Raw genomic sequence first — 8,731 nt, 5'->3', positions numbered from 1 at the left:
TGTTACTAAAGACCACATGCTGATTTAATTCGTCTGTAACTTATCACCTTAACCTTTTTCTTATCACATGGTTTACCTAAACAGAGCAGTTTTGCAGTGGAAAACCTTTATGAACCTTTGCATTGGGCTTTTAGCAATATTTGTATTGTAGATTAAGACTTCTTTTCCCCTTTAGGCAGAGCTAGAATTAGGAATGGGCTTTTAAGCACACATTGATTGCCTTAAGATGGGATGAGTTTGGCTCTTCTTATCTTATAGAATTTGATCTTTTAAGGAGCTTTTAGATCTCATTTATATTTTATTATTAGAGCTGATGCAAACCACATGCTGTTTTGTACTTGTCTTCAAGGGGTTTTAAAAAACTGTGAAAAGATATGCATACCTGTATATGTCATGGTTTGGCCTACTTAGAGAGGCAAATACCTGATCCTGACATGAAAAGGAAGCTGAAAATGAAGTTAAACTAATACACACAATTCTGACCTCTACACGAATCACCACAGTTTGTAACCAGTAATTTAAAAATGCAAATGACAAGATGTTGAAGTGTGAAATCATGCCACTGTCTGAAGGGTTCTCTAAAACTCTGTGACAGTTGAGGACCGCTAGACGTCTAGCAGGAAATCTACAAGTGGCAAATATTTCAAATGCAAAATATCAGACAGAAAACTGGAATGTTGTCTCTGTCAATTCAGGGGAAGACCAAAGTGTTTGAAACAATAGGTGTAATGTACATGTGTCTGAAGAGGGAGATTCCATATTTGTGATAATGAAAGTAGTCCAAAAAGATCATAGACTTTCACTTTCATATGGTTAGTTAGTTAGGTTAGTTTACCACGGTTGAAAGTAGATATGTTTAGTGTTAACCACACATCATTTTTAGATTAAAATCTCATATCATCAAAATTACTATGGTTTGGGCTTCTTGCCTTGCTGGCTCACGCACTGGGCAGCCAACAGTCATTAATTCATAACTGAAGTTCTGACCCGAAATGGTACATCAAGATAATTACTGTTCATATCATTAAAAAAACGTTAGGAAGCAATTTTATTGGGGCAATATGATAAAAAAAAAAAAAAAAAACAACCCATAAAATTGCTTGATTTCTGGTAAAGGTTGAATTTTAGCTTCTGGCATGAAGCGTATTTAGTTTTCCACAGAGGACTTTACATATATTGGAATTTTGGGAAAACAAAAATATTAAATGGTTGGCGTGCACCATCTTTCTTTACATGCACTGTTTGACAAGGGGTGTAATAATTTATTACTCAAAGTTCACACAAGCAAAGTGTTTAATTAAGAGTTATGCAACATTTCACATGACTGTATGTCAAGTTGAAGTCATGTGCATGACTTCACTGTTCCTATTTGTTCCATTGATGCCAATAATTTTATGTCCTTCATTTGCAAAGTAGCGTGACACAACAGTCAGAATAAATGCTGAATACCGAAGAATTAAAATCACACGAGTTGGTACTCCTCTCATCAATGAGTGCTGTAAAACTGCATTGAACAGAGTGGCCCCAAATCATCATTTTAAAGGAAGAATATGATTCATAACCAAAATATGCTTCGATCTGTCCTCAAACAAGTGCCTGAAAATGTCCAAAATTACATGAAAATCCAGCACTAAAATTGTTTATAACAATAAAAAAAAACTATGTTTCTGTAATATTTATGTTTTTCTGCAGATAATTAAAAAGGTTGCTGATGTACTCCAAAAAAATAATGCTGAGAGAGAGTTTTATGGTCTCTCAACAGGAACGTCCAAATGTTTTCAGTCACTGATGTCTAAACTAGTGAAACGACTAAAACATATGCATAAACAAGCACAAAGTTTTCAACTCTATTTTATACATTAAACACATTTTTATCTTTTACGAAAACTGAAACTTTTGTTTGCCTGTTTTGTCTTTTTTTCCAAAGGGAAAATTATGGAGAGCTGAAAATAGTCTTAATAGTCTTTCAAATCAATGTGTGGCCAAAGTTCAACACATTACAAGCACTCTGATGGACGCAAAACTCACTAATTCAGTCAATTCAAACTCAATGTAACCTACATAATAGTGTATACAGTTAAGACCTTTGACATATTTATGTAAAACAATTGAGATGGTGAATCAATATAACATTGAAAATGGACAATGTGGGCCTTCTGAAATAGCCACATACATTTCAATGACAACAAACGTTTGCCTTTAACAGTCACTTAATTGGTCATTAAAGGGGCCAAAAATTAAATTGTGAGTTATTTAGATTAATATACTGTATATGCAAGTTTATCTTGCTGTCATGAGATTGACAGCACATTTGAGTATAAGAACAGGAGCTTATCAGATAATGAGAGAAACTCAATAATGCCTCACGAGAACGAAGCTTAAAAGATCACGAGACGAAGGTGCAGCACCTGAATTAAACTCTTATTGAAAGCCAAACGCTCTGAATAAGTTACGCAATCTGTCTATATTCAGCTTTTACTCACTCCCCATTTTTCTTTTCCAAATAAAAGTAAATGCTGATTTGTTCTAGTTTTGCCTTTTTTAACACATAGAAGTAATTGTCCCCTCTGTTAACTCTCTGGGTTAATGTCATAGGGGTTTGAGTTTTTGGGTTTCTGTTATTTTCTGTTTTTATCATTTCCCTGTTCGTTATGTTCTCTAGTTGTTGCCATTTTAGTTCATAATTTCGATTATTAAATGCATAGTCCATTGTTGTTTTCTTGGGACATTTGTCCCAGGACTCTGGGACTCTGTTCAGCACCTGTGTTCATTATTCTCCTCCCTCTCAGCTCCTTGCTTTCTCTTAGCTGTTTCACATATCTACTGATTGCCATAAATCTGCATCCGATGTCATTCCCCATATCTCCCACAACATATGAGTTCTTCTTGCCATCCCTCTGCCTGTGATCCTAGTCTTGTTCTCCATTTTCTGTCCTGTAAGTTTGGTTCTTTCCTTATTTATTAAATCCTTATCATGTTCATCCAACGCTCCTGTCTGCGCCTGGGTCCTACGCCACATGCACAAAACCTGACAAGTTAACTGTAATTAACCACATTTCTTGGTTTCATTTCACCAGCCAGGCACAGGCCTGATTATTGTCAGATATGTGTAACTCAGAAATCAATTGAATAGACTCTTTCTGACAACAGGAAGTAGGCAAAAATATCATGTCCCGATCTAAGGAAATTCAACAACAAACATGAAAAACAATGACATAGACATCTATCAGTCTGAAGAGGGTTACAAAGGCATTTCTGAGGCTTTGAAACCTAAATAAGCTACAAGAGATCCAATTACCACAAATGGAGAAAACATTGAACAATGGTCAACCATTCCAGGAGTTGAAAGCCAAACAAAATTATTACAAGAGTGCTTCAACGTCACGTCCAGGTGGTCAAGGAAGAACCCAGAAAAATATCTAAAATACTGCAGGCCTCACTTGTCACAGTTAAGGAATGTGGGCAAAAACGGTCTCCACAGGAGAGTTCTAAGGCCAAAACCACTGTTGAACAAAACGAACGCAAAGGCTGTCTGACATTTACCTTTTGCAAAACATTCTGTAAACTGATGAGATAGAGGACTTGTATCCTGGTACATCTATCGTGAAACTAATGCAGCATTTCAGAAAACCAGAATCAAATCGAAGATCAAAGATGGTGGTGGTAGTGTGATAGTCTGGGATTGCTTTTCTGGTTCAGAACAAAGACAAGTTGCTGAAGACTTGCTAAAGAGTGGGTAGAAATGTTCCCACATTGGCGTAAAAGACTCAGTGCCATTTATTACAAATGCTTGATGGCACCAGTTGTTAGGTTTGGTGGGTGATTACTTTCAGTTTCATGTGGGTTTGGATAGCTTTCATTAAAAAAAGAAATACAAAATACAAAACTGCATTTTGTATTTACTTGGATTATCTTTGATGCTAACATTTGTTTGATGATCTGAAACATTTGAGAACAAATCTGTAAGTGGACAGATACGTTTTTTACAGCAGTTCAGTACAAACAAAACTAACTCATGTTTAAATTAGATCATGCCTCAGTTTACATATGAGACCATTGATTAAAAGTGTGTTCAGTGAGAAAATTTTAGTAGGTGCTGCAGCCACGACTTGCCCACAATGAATTCAAATAGTGCAGATTTGTCATGGCTGCGTAATCTGTCTGCTCTGTTTCTTTGCTTTGTGGCATGGGAAATTTGTAAAGAATTCAACAACAACCAGAAAACAAAATACATGTTATCAGACATTTTCTTTAATAAGCTTCACATATACTGGTACTAAAAGATTGTCTTCCTACAACTTTAAATCCTGGTTAACCGATACAATATCCTGATTGTTCTGTGTTAATGATTTGCCAGTGCATTTCTCTGGTGGTCTCAGTTAAAATCCACTAACACATATCCCATGATATCCCATGCATTTGGAGATGCGGTATCTCATGATTTGTGTTAGACTTTGACTCAGCAGATAGGTGAGCTCTAACTAATGACAAGCATGCCTTGTGGGATGTTAGCAGGTCCCAATTACCTGTTTTTCTTTGTTGTTTTGTGCAGACATCAAACTCGCCTCAAATGAACCCCTTCTTTATCTATGTTTGGGTTCAGAGGAACCAAATTGGAAGTTGTTGTGGGGAAAAGATACAATATGATGACATGGTAAAAATAGATATTGTCATATACAACCCAAGGCCTTTTTTTAAGACAGCTGTTCAAAAATCACTTGCCTAAAATAAATTGAAAATATCTTAGTACCTGGAAGGTTTATTTGCATTATTCTTCTAAGTGTTTCTATGTGTCTTGAAAAGTGATAAAAGCCTTTAAATTAAATTTAGGCCTCGAAAAGTCTTACATGTGGAAGTCTTACACTTATTTTTGAATTGAATTTGAATTTAGGTCCTGTAGTGTCAAAAAATATTTGCCTTCTTGTGGATTCCTTCTGTTTTTGTTTTTTGTCAAAGTTGATTTTTTTAAATAGTCAAATAAAATAGATATCAGTCAAAGATAACTTGAGTTGATGCACAATGCAAATGATGATTCTCTTTTTTGGGGTTAAACCTATCCAAACCAACCTGCCAGTATATGAAAAAGTAATCTCTGTGTGAAGCTTTTGCAATAAATGACAATGAACCTTTTACTTCTTTGTGAAAGAATTTTGCCCCGCTCTGATATGCAGAACAATTTTAATTCAGCCACATTGTTATATTTTCAAACAGGAATGCATTTTTTAAGGTCATATCTCAGCATCTTAATTGAATTTCAGTCCCAACTTTATAGACCAATTCCTAAATCCCATGGGGGATTGTCCCAAGATGGGCAAGTTCAGTCGTTATCCTCATCCAGACCTTTTGTATCCATTCAGTGCTTTAACCACAAACAAAGTTGTTGTGTGGCATCCTCAACATGTCATTTCCTGCATCAGATTCCGCTGAGGAGACACTTTCTGGAAGGTCTTGCGGTGTCTCCGCTCTCACTGTACACTTCTGTAACTGTCTTCCCTTTGCATTACATCACTGTGTAACACTTGTGTCATAAAGTGGTTTGCGGGCAGACCAAAGGGCAGACAAGAGCTGGGCAGCAACATGTTGTAAAAGGTCTTCAGCTTTATTTCCAGAGATTTTCCAAAGAAACAAATCATGGCACTGCAGATACAAACAAAAGTCCAGATGCAAAAAAGAACAGGGTATGACAAACACAAGGAACCAGCAACGAACAGAGACACCAAACCAACTAATATACTGGGGAAAGACAAAGGCAGGTAATCAAGGGAACTGAGAACAGGTGCGACAAGGAGGCAGGGGAGCAGAAGGAACAGGTGAAACAAATAAACACTAAAGAGAAACCAAGACCTAAGCAGAACAATAGACTAAGATATAATAACCAAAACATAAGAAATCTAGAATAACCAAGAGGTAAATGAAACAGAGGAACTGGAAGGAACAGAAGAATAACAAGAACCTAAGGCATAAGCAAAAGGAAACCCTGACTACAAGTAAACAAACAAACACTGATAGAAACAACTGAGAATGAAGCAGAGGACTAGAATAAAAGTCAACAATAACTCAAGCTGACCTAACAGGAATCAGAACTGGAACACTAGAAACTAAACATAAAGAACTAAGCTAGACAGAACTGAATAAGAACACAGAAAGGGAATAAAAATGAGGAGGAACAGAAAACAGACTACAAAAACAAGAGGTGTGCAAGGTGAAAAAGAATACCAAACCATAATTAAACACAGATATATTAAAAGAGGAGCTGACAAATCCAGGAGAACAAAGAACCTTAATACACAGACTAATCAATAATAGAACCATACAAAGTAATAAGGAAACAACCATAAGGAAACTTAATGAGGGAGGAGAACAACAAAACACCAGGAGGGAGTAGAGGGAGCAAAACAAACTAATAAACTTAATAGAAACATCTAGAAAAAATAAACCATCACAAGAAACTATAAAGCAAAGTCCAAAATGTCACTCCGTGACAACTTGTTCTGCAATCTCATATCATCCATTACAATTCATGGTGGTTCAGGGTTTGTAACTACTTTCCAAGGTGGATCATAGACATAATACAGGTGGAATTGCTTCATTTCGTGTTGAGAATACACATTAATAAAGGTTTTAAAAAGTCTCAAATTGAACGTCCTGAGGTTGTAGAGTTTCCTTTGCAGAAGAGTTAAGGTGTGAGCATAATAAAGGGAACAGGGGATTACTCCTGAGGTGTAACAATCAATTTGTTACTGAGTCAATGTAAACAAATGTGTCACAAAAAAAAAGAAAGAACTTATTTCCACAAAAAACATTGTACACTGTAAAGTGCATATCTATTTTAATGACACAGTGACAACCCAACACCTCTAGTCAACCATAGTACAGCATCTGACCATCAGAAGAAAAATGAAGCATTGAGGTACTAGAAGGATATTAGTAGAGGGAAATCTAGGGAAACTCTTTATATTAGCAGTTTTTAACTTACATCTCTATAGATAGTCCCTCTATTTCAAGGCAGCTACCTTAGGGTTTGGTTTTGAAAAAAAAAAAAAAAATTATTTAGTTGTTGGGATTAAAAACAAGTAAAGGGAATATTATTTGGCTCCTATTGAAGGAAATATATTGACAATTAAACAAAAATGGAGATAAAGAAAAATATAAATAACATAACATCAAAACTGTAGTAGAATTCCTCATTATGCAATAATAGTACCAACAAAACTGGTATAACAACAATAAAACCACACTACACTAATGACTTGAAGACGTTTTAGACTTAAATGTTTTAGATCATCAAGCAAATTTTAGTATAAAAAAATAGATCAGTTCTCCAACTGTGATTTCATCTTTTAAGGGGATAAAAGCTATCCAACAAAATCCATGTAAAAAAGTAATTGCCTCCCATATTCAGTGACCAATTAACTGTTTAACCACATTTTGGTTCACTTTCATTTGTCACACACTGGCCTGAATACTACCAGACCTTCAGAAGCAAAAGCATCACAGTTAAGGTTTATGCTCTCGGTTGTATAAATATGTGTAAGCTTTTATTTCCATAAGTCAGTAGAGGAAGTGATATGTCAATTGAATAGCCAATGAAGCATGTTGCTGTTTTGTAATGTGTGATAGTTAATAAAATGAAGTGGGATTTCTCTTCTCCTCCACTCTAAGATGAAGTCTGAGTCTGTATGAAATTATTCCTCCGTCAGAGTAAAGACCAAACAGCGGGTCAAGTACTGCTGTGAATTTAAATCTGCTAACAATCACTTAAATAGAACCTGACTGACAACATAAAGTAGGCTAAAATAAAAGGCAACTTATTGATCCTTTGATGTGAAGACATTTAGGAACACAGGAGAAATACTCATTGACATCTATCATTGTGGACGAGCTAAAGTGAGAGTTATTATTCCCAAATGGAGAAACCATGGAGCAGTTGTGAACTTCTAAGGAGTGGGTGGCCAATTAAAATAATTCTAGAGTTCATGATTACTCAGGTCACAAATTAATCCAGAATATCTAATGCACTGTGAGGCCTCAAGTGCCTCAGCTAAGGTAACCGTTCATGGTGCCACAGAATTTCTCCAAGCACCTCAAGCATACATTCAATAAATTACAACAATTACATGTTTTATTTATTTCCTCAATGCAGTTCATTAAGTGAAACACATAATATAGATTAACTGCACACAGACTAATGTTTTCAAACCATCCCTGTTAAGTTTTCCGCTTACAGCTAATGAAAACACAACATCTAAGATTGGAATATTATATCAGACCAATAGAAATATTTTGATACTGAAATGTGAGCTTAATAAAAAGTATTTTTAATACGTGTCTTAAAATAAAAAATGTTTAAAGTGCTTTTAATCTGAAAAATTAGCCTCATGGGAAAGAATATTATTCTTTACTGAATATGACTGTACAGTATGGGACAACAAAGACATTAGTGAACGCCGCTATTCACACAAGTAGCTTGACTAATTGCTTCCACCTTGCGATTTGGCGGTGAACTAACTTTTTGTATGAAATGAATTCTTCTAAAACTGTGGATGTAAATTGGTAATTTAGGTAAGTTGCGGCTCATAAATATTACAATAAAATGGCCTTTTCAAGTACATCGGGAGAATCTTTTACTGTTCGTCAATTTAGGTTAGCAGCAAAACAGCAATCTGACTAAATCATAATTTGGCAAAAAAGGGGGTGGTGGGGGGGTGCTCTTTAGTTAAAACATATTGAC

The sequence above is a fragment of the Girardinichthys multiradiatus genome, chromosome 6 (assembly GCF_021462225.1).
Source record: "Girardinichthys multiradiatus isolate DD_20200921_A chromosome 6, DD_fGirMul_XY1, whole genome shotgun sequence".
Lineage (NCBI taxonomy): Eukaryota > Metazoa > Chordata > Actinopteri > Cyprinodontiformes > Goodeidae > Girardinichthys > Girardinichthys multiradiatus.
This window is presented reverse-complemented; position numbering follows the sequence as displayed.